Below are 25,469 nucleotides of genomic sequence, written 5' to 3'. Positions count from 1 at the left end.
ACCAGTGAATTTCACTGGTATAAGCAACCATTTTTACGGAATGAAATTGATTCAATGTTTATTATTGTGATTAGCTGTGATTGGCCACAGCTAATCACATATTTTTTTGTTTAGATCCAGTAGGATCTCCTGTTTTTTCAGCCAATCGGGTGATGGGTCTCAGGACCCGCTTCCTGATTGTCTGGGAGGAGAATCAGTATGACAATAGCAAATATTAATTTGCTATTATCACACAACTGAGTGGGCTCAGGGCGCACTGCTCTTAGTGCCTCCGGCTCTAATCACGTGCTTCAAAAAAAAAAAAAAAAAAAACATTGGAATCCATGCATCTGGTGCCTGACGTGTAGATTAGGGGGCCGGATGCATGGATAGGGGGGCAGCGCCCATGCGCGCCTAATGGACGGGCCGCCACTGGATGTCACTAATATCCCCATTTCTTCTCTTATATAGATGATGACAGCTCAGGAAGCTGTCGTTCGACAAGCAGTATCATGGGGATTGGTAGTGTATGCTGGGTCCATAAGCAAGTCACTGGCCAGTGGACAGCAGACATCATGATTAACAATGGATTTACGAGGGACATTCCTCCCACTTCAATAAGACCCCTTTCACACTGGCGCGGTTTGCAGGCGGTATTGCGCTAAAAATACCGCTTGCAAACCGCCCCTAAACAGCCTCCGCTGTTTGTTCAGTGTGAAAGCCCGAGGGCTTTCACGCTGAAGCGGTGCGCTGGCAGGACGGTAAAAAAAGTCCTGCCAACCGCTTCTTTGGAGCGGTGAAGGAGCGGTGTATTCACCGCACCTAAACCGCTCCTGCCCATTGAAATCAATGGGACAGCGCGGCTATACCGCAGCTATAGCCACGCTGTACGAGTGATTTTAACCCTTTTTCGGCCGCCAGCGGGGGTTAAAACCGCACCGCTAGCGGCCGAATACAGCTGCAAGAACGACGGTACAGCAGCGCTAAAAATAGCGCTGTTGTACCGCCGACGCCCCCACCGCCCCAGTGCGAAAGGGGCCTAAATGACAACTTCCCCTGTCAATGGTTCCCAAGGAAGCAGCAGGTGCTGGCACCCGGTGCGTCCCTATCAACTGCGGCTTACAATGGCACATTGCTTATGATTAGCGCTCACTTTTTTACCATTATTTTTTTACATTGCTTATGTGGCTGGGAATCCATTGACTATGGCCATAATTGGTCAATAATATCACTACTATCCCCACTCCTTCTCTTATATTGTGGATAACAGCTTGGGGAGCGGTCATTCAGTGAGCAGTACCGTTGTGATCAGTCACCTGCACTGGATCTGTTTTTAGGTTTTTAACCACTTAAGGACCGCCTCACGCCGATGTACTTCGGCAAGGTGGCACGGGCAGGCAGAATCACGTACATGTACGTGATCTGCCTCCTACGGGCGGGGGGTCCGACCTGACCCCCCCCCGGTGCCCGAGGCGGTCCGCTTTTGTCCAGCGGCGATCGGAGGTGAGGGGGAGACCATCCATTCGTGGCCCCCCCTCGCGATCGCCGCCGGCCAATCAGATCATTCCTCTGCTGCTGTATGCTAAACAGCAGCAAAGGAAATTATGTAATCTCTCCTCAGCTCGGTATTTTCCGTTCTGGCGCCGAGGAGAGAAGACTGCACTGTGAGTGAAAACACACACACAGTAGAACATGCCAAGCACACAAAACACCCCTCTTTACCCCCCGACCCCCCCCCCCCCCCGATCACCCCCCCCCCCCCCCCGTCACACTGACACCAAGCAGTTTTTTTTTTTTTCTGATTACTGCATGGTGTCAGTTTGTGACAGTTAGTTTGGTAGGACAGTTATTGTTAGCCCCCTTTAGGTCTAGGGTACCCCCCTAACCCCCCCTAATGAAGTTTTAACCCCTTGATCACCCCCCCTCGCCAGTGTCACTAAGTGATAATTTTTCTGATCGCTGTATTAGTGTCGCTGGTGACTCTAGTTAAGGAGGTAAATATTTAGGTTCGCTGTCAGCGTTTTATAGAGACAGGGACCCCCATATACTACCTAATAAATGTTTTAACCCCTTGATTGCCCCCTAGTTAACCCTTTCACCACTGATCACCGAATAAGTGTTACGGGTGATGCTGGTTAGTTCGTTTATTTGTTATAGTGTCAGGGAACCCGCCGTTTATCACCGAATAAAGGTTTAGCCCCCTGATCGCCCGGTGGTGATATGCGTCGCCCCAGGCAGCATCAGATTAGCACCATTACCGCTAACACCCACGCACGCAGCATACGCTTAGTGGTATAGTATCTGTACGGATCAATATCTGATCCAATCAGATCTATACTAGCGTCCCCAGCAGTTTAGGGTTCCCAAAAATGCAGTGTTAGTGGGATCAGCCCAGATACCTGCTAGCACCTGCGTTTTGCCCCTCCGCCCAGCCCAGCCCACCCAAGTGCAGTATCGATCGATCACTGTCACTTACAAAACACTAAACGCATAACTGCAGCGTTTGCAGAGTCAGGCCTGATCCCTGCGATCGCTAACAGTTTTTTTGGTAGCATTGGTGAACTGGCAAGCACCAGCCCCAGGCAGCGTCAGGTTAGCGCCAGTACCGCTAACACCCACGCACACACCGTACACCTCCCTTAGTGGTATAGTATCTGATCTGATCAATATCTGATCCGATCGGATCTATACTGGCGTCCCCAGCAGTTTAGGATTCCCAAAAACGCAGTGTTAGCGGGATCAGCCCAGATACCTGCTAGCACCTGCGTTTTGCCCCTCCGCCCAGCCCAGCCCACCCAAGTGCAGTATCGATCGATCACTGACACTTACAAAACACTAAACGCATAACTGCAGTGTTCGCAGAGTCAGGCCTGATCCCTGCGATCGCTAAGAGTTTTTTTTGGTAGCGTTTTGGTGAACTGGCAAGCACCAGCGGCCTAGTACACATAAGTGCAGTTCAAGCTGGTGAGGTGGCAAGCATAAGTAGTGTCCCGCTGCCACCAAGAAGAAGACAAACAGGCCCATCGTGCCCATAGTGCCCTTCCTGCTGCTTTCGTCAATCCTAATTGGGAACCCACCACTTCTGCAGCGCCCGTACTTCCCCCATTCACATCCCCAACCAAATGCAGTCGGCTGCATGAGAGGCATTTTCTTTATGTCCTCCCGACTACCCCTACCCAACGAACCCCCACAAAAAAGATGTTGTGTCTGCAGCAAGCGCGGATATAGGCGTGACACCCTCTATTATTGTCCCTCCTGTCCTGACAATCCTGGTCTTTGCATTGGTGAATGTTTTGAACGCTAGCATTCACTAGTTGAGTATTAGCGTAGGGTACAGCATTGCACAGACTAGGCACACTTTCACAGGGTCTCCCAAGATGCCATCGTATTTTGAGAGACCCGAACCTGGAACCGGTTACGGTTATAAAAGTTAGTTACAAAAAAAAGTGTAAAAAAAAAAAAATATATATATATAAAATAAAAAAAAATAGTTGTCGTTTTATTGTTCTCTCTCTCTCTCTATTATCTCTCTATTGTTCTGCTCTTTTTTACTGTATTCTATTCTGCAATGTTTTATTGTTATTATGTTTTATCATGTTTGCTTTTCAGGTATGCAATTTTTTATACTTTACCGTTTACTGTGTTTTATTGTTAACCATTTGTTTGTCTTCAGGTACGCCATTCACGACTTTGAGTGGTTATACCAGAATGATGCCTGCAGGTTTAGGTATCATCTTGGTATCATTCTTTTTAGCCAGTGGTCGGCTTTCATGTAAAAGCAATCCTAGCGGCTAATTAGCCTCTAGACTGCTTTTACAAGCAGTGGGAGGGAATGCCCCCCCCCGCGCCCCCCCACCGTCTTCTGTGTTTTTCTCTGGCTCTCCTGTCTCAACAGGGAACCTGAGAATGCAGCCGGTGATTCAGCCAGCTGACCATAGAGCTGATCAGAGACCAGAGTGGCTCCAAACATCTCTATGACCTAAGAAACCGGAAGCTACGAGCATTTCATGACTTAGATTTCGCCGGATGTAAACAGCGCCATTGGGAAATTGGGAAAGCATTTTATCACACCGATCTTGGTGTGGTCAGATGCTTTGAGGGCAGAGGAGAAATCTAGGGTCTAACAGACCCCAATTTTTTCAAAAAAAGAGTACTTGTTACTACCTATTGCTATCATAGGGGATATTTACATTCCCTGAGATAACAATAAAAATGATTAAAAAAAAAAAAATGAAAGGAACAGTTTAAAAATAAGATAAAAAAGCAAAAAAATAATAAAGAAAAAAAAAAAAAAAAAAAAAAGCACCCCTGTCCCCCCTTGCTCTCGCGCAAAGGCGAACGCAAGCGTCGGTCTGGCGTCAAATGTAAACAGCAATTGCACCATGCATGTGAGGTGTCACCATGAACGTCAGATCGAGGGCAGTAATTTTAGCAGTAGACCTCCTCTGTAAATCTAAAGTGGTAACCTGTAAAGGCTTTTAAAGGCTTTTAAAAATGTATTTAGTTTGTCGCCACTGCACGTTTGTGCGCAATTTTAAAGCATGTCATGTTTGGTATCCATGTACTCGGCCTAAGATCATCTTTTTTATTTCATCAAACATTTGGGCAATATAGTGTGTTTTAGTGCATTAAAATTTAAAAAAGTGTGTTTTTTCCCCAAAAAATGCATTTGAAAAAAATCGCTGCGCAAATACTGTGTGAAAAAAAAAAATGAAACACCCACCATTTTAATCTGTAGGGCATTTGCTTTAAAAAAATATATAATGTTTGGGGGTTCAAAGCAATTTTCTTGCAAAAAAAAATAATTTTTTCATGTAAACAAAAAGTGTCAGAAAGGGCTTTGTCTTCAAGTGGTTAGAAGAGTGGATGATGTGTGACATAAGCTTCTAAATGTTGTGCATAAAATGCCAGGACAGTTCAAAACCCCCCAAATGACCCCATTTTGGAAAGTAGACACCCCAAGCTATTTGCTGAGAGGCATGTCGAGTCCATGGAATATTTTATATTGTGACACAAGTTGCGGGAAAGAGGGGGGGGGGTTTGGGGGGGGTTTGTGCCATCTGGGCAATTTATGGCTTTCAAAACTGTGATAGGTAGTGAGGAGTGAAATCAAAAATTTACGCCCTTAGAAATCCTGAAGGTGGTGATTGGTTTTCGGGGCCCCGTACGCGGCTAGGCTCCCAAAAAGTCCCACACATGTGGTATCCCCGTACTCAGGAGAAGCAGCTGAATGTATTTTGGGGTGCAATTCCACATATGCCCATGGCCTGTGTGAGCAATATATCATTTAGTGACAACTTTTTGTAATTTTTTTTTTTGTGTCATTATTCAATCACTTGGGACAAAAAAAATTTATATTCAATGGGCTCAACATGCCTCTCAGCAATTTCCTTGGGGTCTCTACTTTCCAAAATGGGGTCATTTGGGGGGGTTTTGTACTGCCCTGCCATTTTAGCACCTCAAGAAATGACATAGGCAGTCATAAACTAAAAGCTGTGTAAATTCCAGAAAATGTACCCTAGCTTGTAGACGCTATAACTTTTGCGCAAACCAATAAATATACGCTTATTGACATTTTTTTTACCAAAGATATGTGGCCGAATACATTTTGGCCTAAATGTATGACTAAAATTGAGTTTATTGGATTTTTTTTATAACAAAAAGTAAAAAATATAATTTTTTTAAGAATTTTTCGGTCTTTTTCTGTTTATAGCGCAAAAAATAAAAACCGCAGAGGTGATCAAATACCATCAAAAGAAAGCTCTATTTGTGGGAAGAAAAGGACGCAAATTTCGTTTGGGTACAGCATTGCATGACCGCGCAATTAGCAGTTAAAGCGACGCAGTGCCAAATTGGAAAAATTCCTCTGGTCTTTAGGCAGCCAAATGGTCCGGGGCTGAAGTGGTTAATATAGGCGAGTTAGCGGAAGGCAGGCATTGTGATTGACAATGGATTTACAACAAGAGACATTTCTACTGCTTCTTTATATGACAGCTTCCTGCTTTCAATGGTTTCCAAAGAAGCAGAGGATGCCAGCACCCGCTGTGTCCGTAGCAACTGTCGCTGTACCTGTCACATTGCTTACAAGGCTTGAAATCAGCATTTTTTTTTTTTTTGCTAGAAAATTACTTAGAACCCCCAAACGTTATATTTTTTTAAGCAGAGGCCCTAGAAAATAAAATGTCGCGTGTTGCAGTTTTTTATGTCATTCGGTATTTGTGCAGCGTTTTTTCAAACGCAAATTTTTTGGGGGTAAAAATACACTTTATCGAATTTTAGTGAACACCAACACAATATAATCCCCAATTTTTTGGTAAAATATAAAAGACTATGTCATGCTAAGTAAATATATACCAAACATGTCTCGCTTTAAAATTGCGCACACCTGTGGAAAGGTTTTTATTTACATACATTTTTTTAGCACGGTACCTTGATACCTGATTTTTTTAATCAACTTTATTGCTTTTACAAGGGATGAACAAAATCCCTTGTGATAGCATGGGCCGTGACAGGTCCTCTTTTTGGAGAAATCTGGGGTCTTTTAGACCCCATATCTCTCCTCTGGCCTCCGAAGCATCTGATCAAACCGAGGTCGGTTTGTTCAGATGCTTTCACAAGCCAGTAAAGGCTTGTGTACATCGAGCCAAAGCCGGAAGTGACAAAATCCTCGTCGCTTCCAGTTTCTGATGTCACACAGAGGAAGGAACAGCATCAGTTCCTCTCACTGTGTCCAGGGAATCTGATGCTGCCATTCGCATACTACTGGGCTCCCTGATGGGACGGGAAAGCCTGCCACCGCTTGAATCACTTCTTCTAAGCAAGGTCTATAAAGACATGGATGAGCGAGTTTGGGGTGGAGGAACTTGATTGGCCTGCACAGAGTCCTGACCTCAACCTGATAGATCTACTTTGGGATGAATTAGAGTGGAGACTGCGAGCCAGGCCTTCTCATCCAACATCAGTGCCTGACCTCACAAATGCGCTTCTGGAAGAATGGTCAAACATTCCCATAGACACACTTCTAAACCTTGTGGACAGCCTTCCCAGAAGAGTTGAAGCTGTTATAGCTGCAAAGGTTGGGCCAACTCAATATTGAACCCTACGGACTAAGACTGGGATGCCATTGAAGTTCATGTACGTATAAAGGCAGGCGTCCCAATACTTTTGATATTATAGTGTATCTTGTCAATCAACAGCTATCTCCAGTTTGTCCTGCCCATATATATATAAAATGGTTTAAAAAAAGAAAACGCTTGGCATGTGTGCAGGGTGCTGGACTCCGGAGTATCAATTCTGAGTAGAGAAATGGGTTTTTACACCTTTCTCCAGATGTTGGTACTCTCTGTTTAGGCTCCATAGTTTGGAGATTTCAAAGCATCATGGAAGGGAAGAATTCTTCAACCCAGTGTCAAGATCTTGTTGAAGACCAGCAGGGTGTGTGTCCAGGTGCACACAGCAATTATAATAAAGGACTGGAAATTTTAGGGCTCCAGCTAGGAGGGAGGTATGCTCTCGCCTGAAGACTGGTGTGTGGTCCTGTCTGGAGACAGAGGTGATCTACTAGAGAGACAGTACTCCATGTTGGAGAGTTTTCATGTCCATCAGACTGAGAGAGTTGGGACAGCTGAGCAGCTGAGAGGGTCTGGGAGACTGAGATAGCTGAGGCAACTAGGAGAGAGTCCAGGGGACCAAAGAAATCTGTAAGTCTCAAAGGAGTGAGAGCCTGGGGTGTCAGGAGAATGACTAATGGCCAGGAGTGAGCCCGTGCAGCAAGGTGCTGTAGCCAAGGTGGAACGAGCCAAGAAAGCCTGGTGGCTTGGTGTTATTCTGTTAACAGTTTTGCAGTGTGAAACCAAAACCCCTGTGTGAAGTTTGTGGACCCTACTTTCATCTGTTTTAATAAACGTTGGCTGACAAACCTGAAAAACAGCTCAGACTGGCATAGACTTCACTAAAAACACTGAACTCCAATGTATATATGTATACAGTGCCTTGAAAAAGTATTCATACCCCATGCAATTTTCCAATTTTTTTCATGTTTACAACCAAAAACATAAATGTATTTTATTGGGATTTTATGTGATAGACCAACACAAAATGGCACATAATTGTGAAGTGGAAAGAAAATGATAAATGGCTTTCAAATTTTTTTACAAATAAATATGTGAAAAGTGTGGCGTGCATTTGTATTCAGCCCCCCCGAGTCAATACTTTGTAGAACCACCTTTCACTGCAATTAAAGCTGCAGGTCTTTTTGGGTATGACCTGACCTGTCTGGTGTGTTCCTTGGCCTTCTGGTTCTCTAACAAACCTCAGAGGGCTTCACAGAACAGCTGTATTTATACTAAGGTTAAATTGCACACAGGTGGACTCTATTTACTAATTTGGTGACTTCTGAAGGCAATTGTTCCACTAGATTTTAGTTAGGGGTATCAGAGTAAAGGGGGCTGAATACAAATGCACGCCACACTTTTCAGATAGTTATTTGTAAAAAATGTTGAAAACCATTTATCATTTTCCTTCCACTTCACAATTATGTGCCACTTTGTGTTGGTCTATCACATAAAATCCCAATAAAATACATTTAAGTTTTTGGTTGTAACATGACAAAATGTGGAAAAGGGGGTATGAATACTTTTTCAAGGCACTATATATATATATATATATATATCTAGATATATATATATATATATCTAGATATATATCTAGATATATATATATATATATATATATATATATATATATATATATATATATATATATATATATATATATATATATATCTAGATAGATAGATATATATATAGATATATATCTATCTACCTATATATCTATAGATATATATATATATATATATATATATATCTATATAGATATAGATATATATATATATCTATATCTATATAGATATATATTTATATATATAGATAGATAGATATACCGTATCTATATATAGATATATATATATATCTATCTATAGATAGATATAGATATATATACAGTATATATATTTTAGCACAGACATATGTTATTTCTTTTGCATAGTTCAGGCCATTGACCAGTCCTGAACCTGTTGCTCTTCCTATTTGCCCCATATTGGCATTATATCCATTGAAGTATGCTATAGGAAAGGAAGTCATTTTTATTTTGCAGAGTAGAGTAGGGACTGGCCCGAGAAGGATTACTTTGACGCAGTTGGCTGGCTTAAACATGCATTGCATGCAAACAATCCCTGTTTTTATGCAAAATGCGCTAGAAATGTGTAAGGGTGTATAGCAGGGTGCAGAGGGTCGATTTAGATCTTTTGGTATTCATGTGGTCACACCCCTTTAGAACCTGATGGGTTATATGAATGTGTAAAGCTATTTGCATGTTATCACAGACATATCTTATTACTATTGCTGGGTATTAGGGTTTTTGAAGGACAGCACCTGCAGTTAAAGTGGTATTAAACCCAAATACAATCATTTATTATATTGCAGCTTAACAAATTTCAGATGTGATAACTGCATTAGGGCTTTCTTTCTAATATTTTCACCTGGTGATCTGGTCAGTAAGTCTGTTGTTTTTCAACAGAACAAGCTGTGCTGCAGATGTAGCAGTTACATGGCTGAGACAAACTATTTACCACTGACAGCAGAGACTACAATAACCCGTTTTTATTTACTTTAAGCCCTCATTCACATGAGGCGGACGCCGTTTCCATGGAGCCTGCCTCGGTCCGCCGGCTCAGCGGGAGATCAGTCCGTTGATCTCCGCTGAGCCGGCGGATGACAGGTCCCTCTCTGCTCACTGAGCGGGGAGGGGCTTGTCAGGCGCGCAGCCGCCTATGGAGGGATTGGATGAAAACGGACAGCATGTCCGTTTTCATCAGATCTCACCCGATCCGATCCGCCAGCGACGGACCTGGACGTAGGGCCATCCGTCTGCTTTTTGCGGATCGGACCGGGTCGGATGTCAGCGGACATGTCTCCGCTGACATCCGTCGCTCCATAGGCTAACATGGAGCGCCCGTTCAGGTCTGCCGTCAAAACTGACAGGCGGACCTGAACGGTCCGATCGTGTGAAAGGGGCTTAAACTTTAATCCCAAAAGAAACAAAACTGTTACTGTAACTGCTTATAAAGTATTAGCTGGAGTTAGGCTTCAATTTGTTAGTGTATCTAAATTTGCTAGTCCAGCTAACATCCTCCTCCCCCCAGATTAACAATGCTGCTGCCCAAAGGTGCCCTCTGTTCTCTTTTTTCCAGAGTGGGGGCATTCTAATACAGGAGGTGTGTTACTGGCCATATCACCAGGTGAAAATAGAGGGGTAAAGCCTATAAAAAGAAAACAAATACAGCCACCATATCTGATAATTAATAAGCTGCGATAGATTACATTTTGGGTTTTGGGTGTAATACCGCTTTAACCCCAACACAATAATAACCTCCAGTACAATTATTACCCCAGCACAATAATCAAACAACAAGCGTAAGGGCAAGCAATAACCCACAGCACAATAATAACCTGCAGCACAAGAATAACTCCCAGCACGATAACCATTTACAGCACAATAATATCCTCAGCACAAGAACAATCTTCAGCACAATAATATCCCCCAGCATGCTAATAGCTTACAGCTTAATAATAACCCCCAAAACAATCATAAGCCCAGCACAAATATACCCCACAGCACAATAATAACTCTCAGCACAATAATAACTCTCAACACAATAATTAACCCTATTAAAATCAAATGGACTGTGGACATAAACCATTGTGAATTGTTTTAGAAAAAATATGACAAATGTAAAAAGCAAAAGAGCAAGAGAAAATGTGCCACCAATTCAGTGTAGTATTTATTAAACAATCCTGTGAATTGAAAACAAATATGCACTGACATACTGTGTGGTTCAAAATCATTGTGTATAGAAACTCCAGCAGATAGTAGCCTTTCCTCTGTTAAGCAGTATGGGTAGATAGTGCAGCCTGTCTGTCCAAGAGGTAGAAAGCCGCTGTGAACCACAAGGAAGCATCCAGAGTGAGCCAGACCACCATGATAATGTCACAAGCTGAAGGGGGCATGGCAACGTGTTTCAGGGTGAAAGTGCCCCTTTCTCAAGCCTGCCTCACAACATGAAGTGCCCATAGGCGTGTGCACAGGGTGTGCCAGGTGTGCCTGGGCACACCCTAATCACCCTGTGCTGCGCAGATTCCCCTTACTGCTTGGCTGCAGAGAAAGGGACTGGGAAATCTCTGTCCTCAGTCCCTTTCTCTGTCTCAAAAGTGAGGCTGTTCAGACCCCTGATATTTCACCAAAGTCCCCCAATGGGGCTCCTAATAAATTGTAAAAAAAAAAATAATAATAATAATAATACATTATTGTAAAAAATAATACAGTTGTAAAAAAAGTTATAATAATAAAAAAATAAAAATAAACTACTGACACCAATCTCTGCCCCACTGACACTGTCCACTGCTCTACTGTCATATATATATATATATATATATATATATATATATATATATATATATATATATATATATATATATATATAAAGTGTGTGTGTTTAAGCTTTGGGGTGCACACCCTAATGCACTAGGCTGCGCACACCTATGGAAGTGCCAGAATAAATAGCCTCCAATCAGGCGCCATTTTTGGTGGGACAAGAATACCCAGTGCTTTCCGAGCGTCGGAGACACTATTGGCTGACACTATTCTGGACATTTGCGCAATACTAGAGTTCTCAAAGGCTGATGTGAGCATATATTAGACACATAAGAATGAAATCTTATCAGTTATAATAAAAATAAGAGAGGTTAGATAAAATGGATTAATTAAAAACAGGGAATTATTAAAAAAAACAATATATAAAAGTTACACTTCCTGACAAATGTCTATTTTCTCCAAATATGCAGAGATTTATTTCATGGCTGCTAGTTATTTATTCTGAAATTATTCATAATGGGTTATGTCCACAGTCCATTTGACGTAGGGTATTGTAACTTACCGGCCGCAGATGCCAGAGAATAAAAACTCAGTTACTCTCAGGCCAGTAGGGATGAGCCGAACACCCCCCGAACTTTAGAACCCCATTAAAGTCTATGGGACTCGAACGTTCAAAATCAAAAGTGCTAATTTTAAAGGCTAATATGCAAGTTATTATCCTAAAAAGGGTTTGGGGACCTGGGTCCTGCCCCCAAGGGACATGTATCAATGCAAAAAAAAGATTTTTTAAACAGCCGTTTTTTTCGGGAGCAGTGATTTTAATGATGCTTAAAGTGAAAAAAAAAAAGTGAAATATTCCTTTAAATATCGTACCTGGGGGGTGTCTATAGTATGCCTGTAAAGTGGCGCGTGTTTCCCGTGCTTAGAACAGTCCCTGCACAAAATTACATTTTTAAAGGAATAAAAGTCATTTAAAACTGCGGCTTTAATTTAATGTTGGGTCCCGGCAATATGGATGAAAATCAGTGAGACAAACGGCATGGGTACCCCCCCAGTCCATTACCAGACCCTTTGGGTCTTGTATGGTTATTAAGGGGAACCCCACACCCAAATTAAAAAAAGGAAAGGCGTGGGGCCCCCAGGCTCTATATACTCTGAACAGCAGTATACAGGCGGTGCAAACAAGACAGGGACTGTAGGTTTGTTGTTAAGTAGAATCTGTTTGTAATTTTGAATTGGTACATTTTTAAAATGTAGCTCCAGCCAAAAAATCTATTTTTAAGCTTTTTGGAAAACATAGGGAAGGGTTATCACCCCTGTGACATTTGTTTTGCTGTCTGTGCTCCTCTTCAGAAGATTTCACCTAACTTTCTATCCCAATGACAAATTTTTTTTGAAAATGTTGGGTTTTTAGTGAAAGAAGGATTGGTGATAAAGCATTAGTGAAGAGGAGACACGTTTTTCCCATATTAACTCTTACAGGAGAGAATTTCCCTTCCTAGGGGTAGATTTCATCTCACTTCCTGTTGTCTCCTTCCGTTTGCAAGTAGGAGTCGATTGTAAGTTGGATGTTTGAAAATAGGGGCCTGCCCTATATACTCTGCAGAAATTGGGGCCTTAGGTGTTGGTGTTGCCACAACACTGTAAGCCCTCACAGTTACTCTTGGTGGGCGCAGGAACGGGCCGTGCTGTGAAATATTATATCAAGAATTGTAATTACATGCACCTGTTGAACAGGGGCAGAAAAATTGGGCCTTTGGTGGTGGTGATGGTGGTGTTGCCACAACACTGTAAGCCCTCACAGTTACTCTTGGTGGGCGCAGGAATGGGCCCTGCTGTGAAATATTAGATCAAGAATTGTAATTACATGTCCCTGTTGAACAGGGGCAGAAAAATTGGGCCTTAGGCACTGGTGCCACAACACTGCAACCACTCACAGATACTCTAGTTGGAGCACAGGAATGAGCCCTGCTGCAAAGTATTGCATCACAAATTGTAATTACACTCCCCCTGTTAAATAGGGGCAGAAAAATTGCCACAACACTGCAACCCCTCACAGATGCTATAGTTGGAGCGCAGGAATGAGCCCTTCTGCAAAGTATTGCATCAAAAATTGTAATTATATGCCCCTGTTAAACAGGGGCTGAAAAATTGGGCCTTGGGCACTGGTGCTGGTGTCACAACACTGCAACCCCTCACAGATACTCTAGTTGGAGCACAGGAATGAGCCCTGCTGCAAAGTATTGCATCACAAATTGTAATTACACTCCCCCTGTTAAATAGGGGCAGAAAAATTGCCACAACACTGCAACCCCTCACAGATGCTATAGTTGGAGCGCAGGAATGAGCCCTTCTGCAAAGTATTGCATCAAAAATTGTAATTATATGCCCCTGTTAAACAGGGGCTGAAAAATTGGGCCTTGGGCACTGGTGCTGGTGTCACAACACTGCAACCCCTCACAGATACTATAGTTGGAGCGCAGGAATGAGCCCTGGTGCAAAGTATTGTATCAAAAATTGTAATTACACGCCCCTGTTGAACAGGGGCTGAAAAATTGGGCCTTGGCTACTGGTGGCGGTGCCCAGAACCAAAAATGTTCTTACAAGCTATCAGCATGAAAATTGAGGAGGAAGAGGATTGTGACTCAGCATAACAGGATAGTCATTCAGCATCAGCATAGGCAGTCTTGAAGGGATCTCACATTAAAAAAAAAAAAAAAAATCAATCGGTTACATCAGCATCAGGTGCTTGGTAGCTGGTGATCCAAGACTGATTCATTTTTATGAAGGTCAGCCGATTGGCCGATTCGGTGGCCAGGCGCACCCTGTGATCGGTTACAAAGCCTCCAGCAGCACTGAATGTGCGTTCCTGAAAGAACGCTGGATGCAGGACAGGCCAGTAGCTCAATTGCATACTGTGCAAGCTCTGGCCAGTGATCAATCCTCAAGACCCAGTAACCCAGAGGAATTTCGGTGGGAAAGGTGTCCAAGTCTGATCTTGCCCCTAGGTAATCCTGCACCATGTAAATCAGACGCTGGCGATGGTTGCTGGAACCGATCAGACCTTGGGGCTGCGGACTAAAGAATTGTCTGAACGCATCGGTCAGACGGCCACCTTCTCCACCGCTCCTTTTGTGACTGACCGAAGCCTTAGCAACACATTGTCCAGGAGGACCAGGAAATTGTAACCTCCCAGGCTCTGGAAACACATTGCACAAACCTTTCTGCAAGGCCTCCCGAAGATGTTTCATCATCTGCTCCCTCTGCGACAGCAAGATAAGGTCCACAACCTTACCCTTGTAACGTGGATCAAGGAGGGTTGCCAGCCAGTAGTCATCCCTCCCCTTGATACCATGAATATGAGGATCCTTCCGCAGGCTTTGCAGGATCAGGGAGGCCATGCAGCGTAGGTTTGCTGAGGCATTCAGTCCAGAGTCCTGTGGGTCACTAAGGACGACATGATCCGCAGCCACCTCCTCCCAGCCACGTACAAGTCCATGGGTTTCTTCGGAGTGTAAATGATCCCTTGAAGACTGCTGCTGATGCAGAGTGCCAGGCTCCACCTCCATGCTGACACAATCCTCCTCCTCCTCATCCTGTGTGATCGGCAGGCACGCAGGAACACTGTCTGGATAAAGGGGGCCTTGAGAGGCAAGGAAGTCCTCCTCTTCCTCCCTCTGTTCTTCCTCAAGTGCCCTGTCCATTATTCCACGCAACGTGTGCTCCAACAGGTGGACAAGAGGTACAGTGTCACTGATGCATGCACTGTCACTGCTCACCATCCTCATGGCCTCCTCAAATGGTGACAGGACAGTGCATGCATCCCTGATCATAGCCCACTGGCGTGGGGAAAAAAAAAAAAGGTCCCCTGACCCTGTCCTGGTGCCATAGTCGCATAGGTATTCATTGATGGCCCTCTGCTGCATGTGCAGCCACTGCAGCACGGCCAACTGTCACGTACCTGGTGGAGACTGAGCTGTAGAGAGGGCTTCTCTTGCACCTCCTGTCTAGCACCCCTGATAGAGATGACAGGGAGTGAAAGACACAGAGTGGCACGAGGGCCGATGTAGCAGGTGGCTCAGGACGGGTCTTGGCAGGAGCCTGATAGCTGCAGATTCCTGGATGGGCACCAAGGACTGGAACTCCATGTTGCCGGAAAAGCAGGCTGAGTCGTGGTCGGTACAAAAGCCAGGAGGTCAACAACAGCCAAGCAGAGCAGGTACTGGAACATGAGACAGGATCACAGATGGGATACAGGCCAGGTTCGGTACACAGTCGGGCAGCATGGTACAGGAGCATGAAGCAGGGACAAGGTCAAAACACAAGCCGGGGTCACAGGAAGGCAGGCAGAAGTCCAAGAGGCATCTCAGGTACAAGCCGTGTCAAACACAGGAACAGATCAGATTCAGGTAACAGATACTAGATGAAAGACCACTCAGCAAGGCCCATGTGTCAGTGTTCAGCTTAAATAAACTATTTGGCGCCCAGATGTGCACGTGTGCGCATGCGCGCACACATTGGCGCGCACCTGTGTGCGCTCATTGGCGAGCATCTGTGTGCACGCATTGGCGTGCACCTGTGCGCGCCAATACAAGTCCTTTTTACACACACTGGTGTGCCCGTGCTTGTGTGCAGGTGCGCATCTGTTAGCCAGACTTCTCTTACACCAACGTTGAGTTCCACCTGGTGGGCATGTCACAGATTAGGCGATTCTTGGGCAGGTTAAATTCCTTTTGGACGAAACGAAAAACTGGCCACTGCCCCCACCTATAACTGGCTTTCACAGCAAGGAGCACATGGAGGGCCATATACATGTAAGACAAAAACAATTCCATAGCTCAACTCACCAACCAGTCTGCTAACCAACCAAATTAACCTGTCTAACCATTAATAGGATCAGAAGGACACCACCAATTTTCTTCAGGTAGCTTCAGGTGCACACTGTGCAGAGGATACAGTACACTATCTAAATACTGTAGCTGCCTGCCTGTGGCATTAATAGGATCAAAACAACTCAATTGTCTTCAGGTAGCTTTAGGTGCACACTGTGCAGAGGACGCAGTACACTAACTGTAAATACTGTAGCTGCCTGCCTGTGGCATTAATAGGATCAGAAGAACACCAATTTTCTTCAGGTAGCTTTAGGGGCACACTGTGCAGAGTACACAGTACACTAACTGTAAATACTGTAGCTGCCTGCCTGTGGTATTAATAGGAGCAGAACAACAGCAATTGTCTTCAGGTAGCTTTAGGTGCACACTGTGCAGAGGACGCACTACACTAACTGTAAATACTGCAGCTGCCTGCGGTACTAATAAGATCAGAAGAACACCACCAATTTTCTTCAGGTAGCTTTAGGTGCACACTGTGCAGAGGACGCACTACACTAACTTGTAAATACTGCAGCTGCCTGCAGTACTAATAGGATCAGAAGACCACCACCAATTTTCTTCGGGTAGCTTTAGGTGCACACTGTGCAGAGGAAGCACTACACTAACTGTAAATACTGCAGCTGCCTGCGGTACTAATAGGATCAGAAGAACACCACTAATTTTCTTGAGGTAGCTTTAGGTGCACACTGTGCAGAGGACGTACTACATTAACTGTAAATACTGCAGTTGCATGCAGTACTAATAGGATCAGAAGAACACCACCAATTTTCTTCAGGTAGCTTTAGGTGCACACTGTGCAGAGGACGCACTACACTAACTGTAAATACTGTAGCTAATAGGACTAATAGGATCAGAAGAACACCAGCAATTTTCTTCAGGTAGCTGTAAATACTGTAAAAACACCTGCCTGCCTGTCAGTAGGAAGAGAATAACAGGAACGGATCTAGCTAAACTGAATACAGTGTGTGTGTGTGTGTGTGTGTGTGTGTGTGTGTGTGTGTGTGTGTGTATATATATATATATATATATATATATATATACATATATACACATACACAGGGGCGGACTGACCATTCGGTCACTCGGTCGCCGACCGAGGGCCCGACGTCAGGAGGGGCCCCATGAGCTGCTCAGTCAGCAGCGGAAAAAAGCCGCCCGCCGCACCGCACGAAAACCCCGTCCTCCCGGTCACCGCGGCCAGCCCGCTGCCAGAGCAGACCTCGGCTTAGGATGAGAGAGGCTCTGTCAGCAGGGAGGGGCAGGGCAGGGAGCTCCACTGACGCTCTGACCCTGCCCTGCCCTGCCCCGCCCCTCCTCATGTAGTCTGAGTCTGTATAGAGCGTCTCTCCTGCACTTCTGAGAGCTCCGCTCTGGACCACAAAAATCCCCGCCCCTACCGACGAAAGCCCCGCCCCCTACCGGCGAAAGCCCCGCCCCCTACCGACGAAAGCCCCGCCCCCGGACCTCTGAGAGCGGGAGGTGAGCCCGACTGGTCAGGTAGGTCCTTCTGCCTACCGTAGATACCCGGCCTGTAGACCCCTTTTTTTTTGCTAAAGCATCCCTGGAAATGTTGTTTATCCCCCTGTATAGCTGTGCATTGCTGAAAGTTTGAATTTTAAAACTGGCTACCTGGTCATCTCCTGTAGTCGCATCCTCAGTCTGGTTACTTCCTGTAGTCGCATTCGCAGTCTGGTTATCTCCTGTTGTCGCATTCGCAGTCTCTGGTTATCTCCTGTAGTCGCATTCACAGTCTCTGGTTATCTCCTGTAGTCGCATTCGCAGTCTGGTCATTTCCTGTAGTCGCATTCGCAGTCTGGTCATTTCCTGTAGTCGCATTCGCAGTCTATGGTTATCTCCTGTAGTCACATTCGCAGTCTCTGGTTATTTCCTGTAGTTGCATTCGCAGTCTCTGGTTATTTAATGTAGTCGCATTCGCAGTCTCTGGTTACTTCCTGTAGTTGCATTCGCAATCTGGTTATTTCCTGTAGTCGCATTCGCAGTCTGGTTACTTCCTGTAGTCGCATTTGCAGTCTGGTTATCTCCTGTAGTCGCATTCGCAGTCTGGTTATCTCCTGTTGTCGCATTCGCAGTCTCTGGTTATCTCCTGTAGTCGCATTCACAGTCTCTGGTTATCTCTTGTAGTCGCATTCGCAGTCTGGTCATTTCCTGTAGTCGCATTCGCAGTCTGGTCATTTCCTGTAGTCGCATTCACAGTCTATGGTTATCTCCTGTAGTCGCATTCGCAGTCTGGTCATTTCCTGTAGTCGCATTCGCAGTCTGGTCATTTCCTGTAGTTGCATTCGCAGTCTATGGTTATCTCCTGTAGTCACATTCGCAGTCTCTGGTTATTTCCTGTAGTTGCATTCGCAGTCTCTGGTTATTTAATGTAGTCGCATTCGCAGTCTCTGGTTACTTCCTGTAGTTGCATTCGCAATCTGGTTATTTCCTGTAGTCGCATTCGCAGTCTGGTTACTTCCTGTAGTCGCATTTGCAGTCTGGTTACTTCCTGTAGTCGCATTCGCAGTCTGGTTATCTCCTGTTGTCGCATTCGCAGTCTCTGGTTATCTCCTGTAGTCGCATTCACAGTCTCTGGTTATCTCCTGTAGTCGCATTCGCAGTCTGGTCATTTCCTGTAGTCGCATTCGCAGTCTGGTCATTTCCTGTAGTCGCATTCGCAGTCTATGGTTATCTCCTGTAGTCACATTCGCAGTCTCTGGTTATTTCCTGTAGTTGCATTCGCAGTCTCTGGTTATTTAATGTAGTCGCATTCGCAGTCTCTGGTTACTTCCTGTAGTTGCATTCGCAATCTGGTTATTTCCTGTAGTCGCATTCGCAGTCTGGTTACTTTCTGTAGTCGCATTTGCAGTCTGGTTACTTCCTGTAGTCGCATTCGCAGTCTGGTTATCTCCTGTTGTCGCATTCGCAGTCTCTGGTTATCTCCTGTAGTCGCATTCACAGTGTCTGGTCATTTCCTGTAGTCGCATTCGCAGTCTGGTCATTTCCTGTAGTCGCATTCGCAGTCTACGGTTATCTCCTGTAGTCACATTCGCAGTCTCTGGTTATTTCCTGTAGTTGCATTCGCAGTCTCTGGTTATTTAATGTAGTCGCATTCGCAGTCTCTGGTTACTTCCTGTAGTTGCATTCGCAATCTGGTTATTTCCTGTAGTCGCATTCGCAGTCTGGTTATTTCCTGTAGTCGCATTCGCAGTCTCTGGTTATTTCTTGTAGTCGCATTCGCAGTCTGGTTATCTCCTGTAGTCGCATCCCCAGTCTCTGGTCATCTCCTGTAGTCGCATTCGCAGTCTGGTTATTTCCTGTAGTCGCATTCGCAGCCTCTGGTTATTTCCTGTTGTCGCATTCGCAGTCTGGTTATTTTCTGTAGTTGCATTCCCAGTCTGGTTATCTCCTGTAGTCGCATCCCTAGTCTCTGGTTATCTCCTGTAGTCGCATTCGCAGTCTCTGGTTATCTCCTGTAGTCGCATTCACAGTCTCTGGTTATCTCCTGTAGTCGCATTCGCAGTCTGGTCATTTCCTGTAGTCGCATTCGCAGTCTGGTCATTTCCTGTAGTCGCATCCCCAGTCTCTGGTCATCTCCTGTAGTCGCATTCGCAGTCTGGTTATTTCCTGTAGTCGCATTCGCAGCCTCTGGTTATTTCCTGTTGTCGCATTCGCAGTCTGGTTATTTTCTGTAGTTGCATTCCCAGTCTGGTTATCTCCTGTAGTCGCATCCCTAGTCTCTGGTTATCTCCTGTAGTCGCATTCGCAGTCTGGTTATCTCCTGTAGTCGCATTCGCAGTCTGGTTATTTCCTGTAGTCGCATCCCCAGTCTGGTTATCTCCTGTAGTCGTATTCGTAGTCTGGTTATTTCCTGTAGTTGCATTCGCAGTCTCTGGTCATCTCCTGTAGTCGCATTCGCAGTCTATGGTTATCTCCTGTAGTCGCATTCGCAGTCTGGTTATTTCCTGTAGTTGCATTCGCAGTCTCTGGTTATTTCCTGTAGTTGCATTCGCAGTCTCTGGTCATCTCCTGTAGTCGCATTCGCAGTCTCTGGTTATTTCCTGTAGTCGCATCCCCAGTCTCTGGTCATCTCCTGTAGTCGCATTCGCAGTCTCTGGTTATTTCCTGTAGTCGCATTCGCAGTCTGGTTATTTCCTGTAGTCGCATTCGCAGCCTCTGGTTATTTCCTGTAGTCGCATTCGCAGTCTGGTTATTTTCTGTAGTTGCATTCGCAGTCTGGTTATCTCCTGTAGTCGCATCCCCAGTCTGGTTATCTCCTGTAGTCGCTTCCCCAGTCTGTTTATCTCCTGTAGTCGCATTCGCAGTCTGGTTATTTCCTGTAGTCGCATTCGCAGTCTGGTTATTTCCTGTAGTTGCATTCGCAGTCTCTGGTTATTTCCTGTAGTTGCATCCCCAATCTCTGGTTATTTCCTGTGATCGCATTCGCAGTCTCTGGTTATTTCCTGTAGTCGCATCCCGGGTCTGGTTATTTCCTGAAGTCGCATTCGCAGCCTCTGGTTATTTCCTGTAGTCGCATTCGCAGCCTTTGTTTATTTCCTGTAGTCGCATTCGCAGTCTGGTTATTTTCTGTAGTTGCATTCGCAGTCTGGTTATCTCCTGTAGTCGCATCCCTAATCTCTGGTTATCTCCTGTAGTCGCATTCGCAGTCTGGTTATTTCCTGTAGTCGCATCCCTAGTCTCTGGTTATCTCCTGTAGTCGCATTCGCAGTCTGGTTATTTCCTGTTGTTGCATTCGCAGTCTCTGGTCATCTCCTGTTGTCGCATTCGCAGTCTCTGGTTATCTCCTGTAGTCATTTATGATATCTATGGCTATGCATATTTATTGAATCCATATTGAGCGCTATATTTGATTGGCTGTTTGCTTCTGCTTAGGCCTGGCAAACACGCACAATCGCACATGATGATGACTTCATCATCATGTGCGTGATTGTGCGTGTGTGCCAAGCAGAAGCAGCCAATCAAATATAGTGCTCGATATGGATTAAATAAATATTGGGAAGATTGTTCCTTCCATTGGTGATCAGTGGGAAGAATGTTCCTTACATTGGATGTCAGTGAGAAGAATGTTTCTATACATTGGTGGTCAGTGGGAAGAATGTTCCTTACATTGGTGGTCAGTGGGAAGAATGTTCCTTACATTGGTGGTCAGTGGGAAGAACGTTCCTTACATTGGTGATCAGTGATAAGAACGTTCCTTACATTGGTGATCAGTGATAAGAATGTTCCTTACATTGGTGGTCAGTGAGAAGAATGTTTCTATACATTGGAGGTCAGTGAGAAGAATGTTCCTTACATTGGTGGTCAGTGAGAAGAATGTTCCTTACATTGGTGGTCAGTGAGAAGAATGTTTCTATACATTGGTGGTCAGTGGGAAGAATGTTCCTTACATTGGTGGTCAGTGGGAAGAATGTTCCTTACATTGGTGGTCAGTGGGAAGAATGTTCCTTACATTGGTGGTCAGTGAGAAGAATGTTCCTTACATTGGTGGTCAGTGAGAAGAATGTTCCTTACATTGGTGGTCAGTGGGAAGAATGTTCCTTACATTGGTGGTCAGTGGGAAGAATGTTCCTTACATTGGTGGTCAGTGAGAAGAATGTTTCTATACATTGGTGATCAGTGGGAAGAATGTTCCTTACATTGGTGGTCAGTGAGAAGAATGTTCCTTACATTGGTGATCAGTGGGAAGAATGCTCCTTACATTGGTAATCAGTGGGAAGAATGCTCCTTACATTGGTGATCAGTGGGAAGAATGCTCCTTACATTGGTGATCAGTGAAAATGATATAAAGTTAATAAAAATAATTTAAAAAAAAATGTAAAGCACCCCCATGATCCCCACACATGCTCTATATGAAAAGCTTTATGTAGGATGAGCACATGTATGTAAACGTGTCTATAGACGCAAATGCTGGACACGGGAGCCCACCTGCAAGGTAACCCCCCCCCCCCCGGGAGAGCGCTTCTCCTAGGGAGTTATCTGATGTGGGGAGGAGCCGCGAGAGCCACCCCCAGATGTCAAGGTTCGGGGCCATTCTGTGCAAAACGAGCTGCACAGTGGAGGCAAGTATGATATGTTTGTTATTTAAAAAAAAATAAAAGAGCCTTTACAATCACTTTAATTTTGGAAAGGTACCATTGTTGCACTTTCTTTAATGTAATTCTGTGACGAACGCATGTAGTGTGGGCAGTGCAAAATGTAGGTGGGGATTTGTGTGGGTGTGGCTTGAGTGTGGGTGGGAACACATGAGCGGGGACAGAGGGCCCCAGGATCTCCTATTGCCCGGGGGCCCCATGAGTTGTCAGTCCGCCCCTGCACATACACACACACACACACACTGTATGCAGTTTAGCTAGATCTGACTGCAGTCCGTTCCTGGTGTACTGTTTCTAATATACTTCAGGCAGGCAGGTGATTCAGTTAGCTGCAGTGTATTTAACCACTTCATTACCCGCCCATAGTAATATGACGCCCGCAGATGGGAACTACCATCCTGGGCGGGCGTCATATGACGTCCTGGGCTCCCCGACAGTCTAGGGGGCATGTGCGCTCCCGCCACGTTGCTCGGGACCCGGTGCCAGTTGCCCGGTAACACAGCAGGACCGTGGATTTGTGTGTGTAAACACACAGATCCACGTCCTGTCAGGTGAGAGGAGACCAATCTGTGTTCCCAGTACTCCCCTTGTGAGTCCCCTCCCCCTTAAGTTACAATCACTCCCTAGGTAACCTATTTAACCCCTTGATCACCCCCTAGTGTTAACCCCTTCCCTGCCTGTCACATTTACACAGTAATCAGTGTAATTTTATAGCAATGATCGCTGTATAAATGTGAATGGTCCCAAAAATGTGTCAAAAGTGTCCGATGTGTCCGCCATAATGTCGCAGTCATGAAAAAAAATCACAGATCGCCGCCATTCCTAGTAAAAAAAAATAAAATGCCATAAATCTATCACGTATTTTGTAGACGCCATAACTTTTGCACAAACCAATCAATATACGCTTATTATGATTTTTTTTTTTTTTTTTAACCAAAAATATGTAGAAGAATACATATCGGCCAAAACTGAGGGAAAAATGTGTGTGTTTTTTTTTTTTTAAATGGGATATTTATTATAGCAAAAAGTAAAAAATATTGTGTTTTTTTTCAAAATTGTCTCTCTTCTTTTGTTTATGGCGCAAAAAATAAAAAACGCAGAGGTGATCAAATACCACCAAAAGAAAGCTATATTTGTGGGAAAAAAAAGACATCCATTTTGTTAGGGTACAACGTTGCACGACCGCGACAGCGCTGAAAACTAAAAATTGGTCTGGGCAGGAAGGGGGTGAAAATGCCCTGTATTGAAGTGGTTAATAAAAAAAATATATATATATATATATATATATATATATATATATATACACACACACACACACAGTGTCTCTCTCTCTCTCTCTCTCCTGACTGCAGTCCGTTCTTGTCGTACTGTTTCTAATATACTTGCAGGCAGGTGATTCAGTGAGCTGCAGTGCATAAAATATATATACAGTCTCCTAAATATATATCCACTGCATTCTAGTCTAGCCAAGCCTATATCTGACTGCAGGCCATCCCTGGTGTACGTTTTCAAATGCACTTGCAGGCAGGTGATTCAGTGATCTGCAGTGCATTAAATATATATACAGTCTCCTACATATATATATCCACTGCATTCTAGTCTAGCCAAGCCTATATCTGACTGCAGGCCATTCCTGGTGTACGTTTTCAAATACACTTTCAGGCAGGCGATTCAGTGATCTGCAGTGCATAAAATATATATACAGTCTCCTACATATATATCCACTGCATTCTAGTCTAGCCAAGCCTATATCTGACTGCAGGCCATTCCTGGTGTACGTTTTCAAATATACTTTCAGGCAGGCAGGTGATTCAGTGATCTGCAGTGCATAAAATATATATACAGTCTCCTACATTCTAGTCTAGCCAAGCCTATATATGACTGCAGGCCATTCCTGGTGTATGTTTTCAAATACACTTTCAGGCAGGCAGATGATTCAGTGATCTGCAGTGCATAAAATATATATATATATATATATATATATATATATATATATATATATATATATATACAGTCTCCTACATATATATCCACTGCATTCTAGTCTAGCTAAGCCTATGTCTGACTGGCCATTCCTGGTGTACATTTTCAAACACACTTTCAGGCAGGCAGGCAGGCAGGTGATTCAGTGATCTGCAGTGCATCAGATATATATACAGTCTCCTACATATATATATCCATGGCATTCTAGTCTAGCCAAGCCTATATCTGACTGCAGGCCATTCCTGGTGTACTTTTTCTAACAAATTTCAGGCGGTGTTTTGCTAATAAAATTTTACAGCATGTCTGGAAGGCCACCAAGGAGAGGCAGATGCTCACAGGCCACTAAAAGAGGGCAAGCAGGCTCTGTGTCTACAGCCAACAGTGCTGGTCGTGGACATGGTGCATCCTCAGCACGTGGCCGTGGGGCACGTTTGTCCCTTTTTTTGGCAGCTGACCGTGTTGATCCACAACATGCAGAAGAGTTGGTAGAGTGGATAACTAAGCTGTCCTCATCCTCCACATCCACTGTCACCCAGGCTTAGAGTAGTTTACCTGCCAATGCAGCTGCCAAAGTGGCCTATTCCATTGGCTCAATGTCATCAGTCACTCCTTCCCTAGCCCCACCATCATGCACGGAGGAGTCCCCCAAACTATTCCACCACAGTGTCGAGTACATGCTGCAGGAGGATGTGCAGTGTTTTGAAGGCTCCGATGATGGTACCCAGGTTGAGGTGGGCAGAAACTTGAGCCCAGAGAGAGGGGGTGCCCAAGAAGGACAAGAAACTGGCAGTCATGTTCCCAAAGCTGCAGCATACTACCAGGTTTGCTCCAGTGACGAGGAGGGAGGGAATGATGAGGTCACTGACTTTACGTGGGTGCCTGATAGAAGAGAGGAGGAGGAGGAGGCACATCTCCAACGAGGCAGGATGCCCTCCAGGGGCCAGCTTAAGGGCAGCCACCCGACTGCATTGCGCGGCAGAGCTCCACATGTGCAGGGCGCTGCTGACTCCCCGCATATTTTGAAAAGTTCTTTGGAGTGGGCCTTTTTTGATACATGTGCAGCAGATCGCACTGT

Source organism: Aquarana catesbeiana, linkage group LG08 (assembly GCF_042186555.1).
Source record: "Aquarana catesbeiana isolate 2022-GZ linkage group LG08, ASM4218655v1, whole genome shotgun sequence".
In the NCBI taxonomy this organism is placed as follows: Eukaryota; Metazoa; Chordata; class Amphibia; order Anura; family Ranidae; genus Aquarana; species Aquarana catesbeiana.
The sequence above is the reverse complement of the archived record's forward strand: the minus strand, read 5'-3'. Positions refer to the sequence as shown.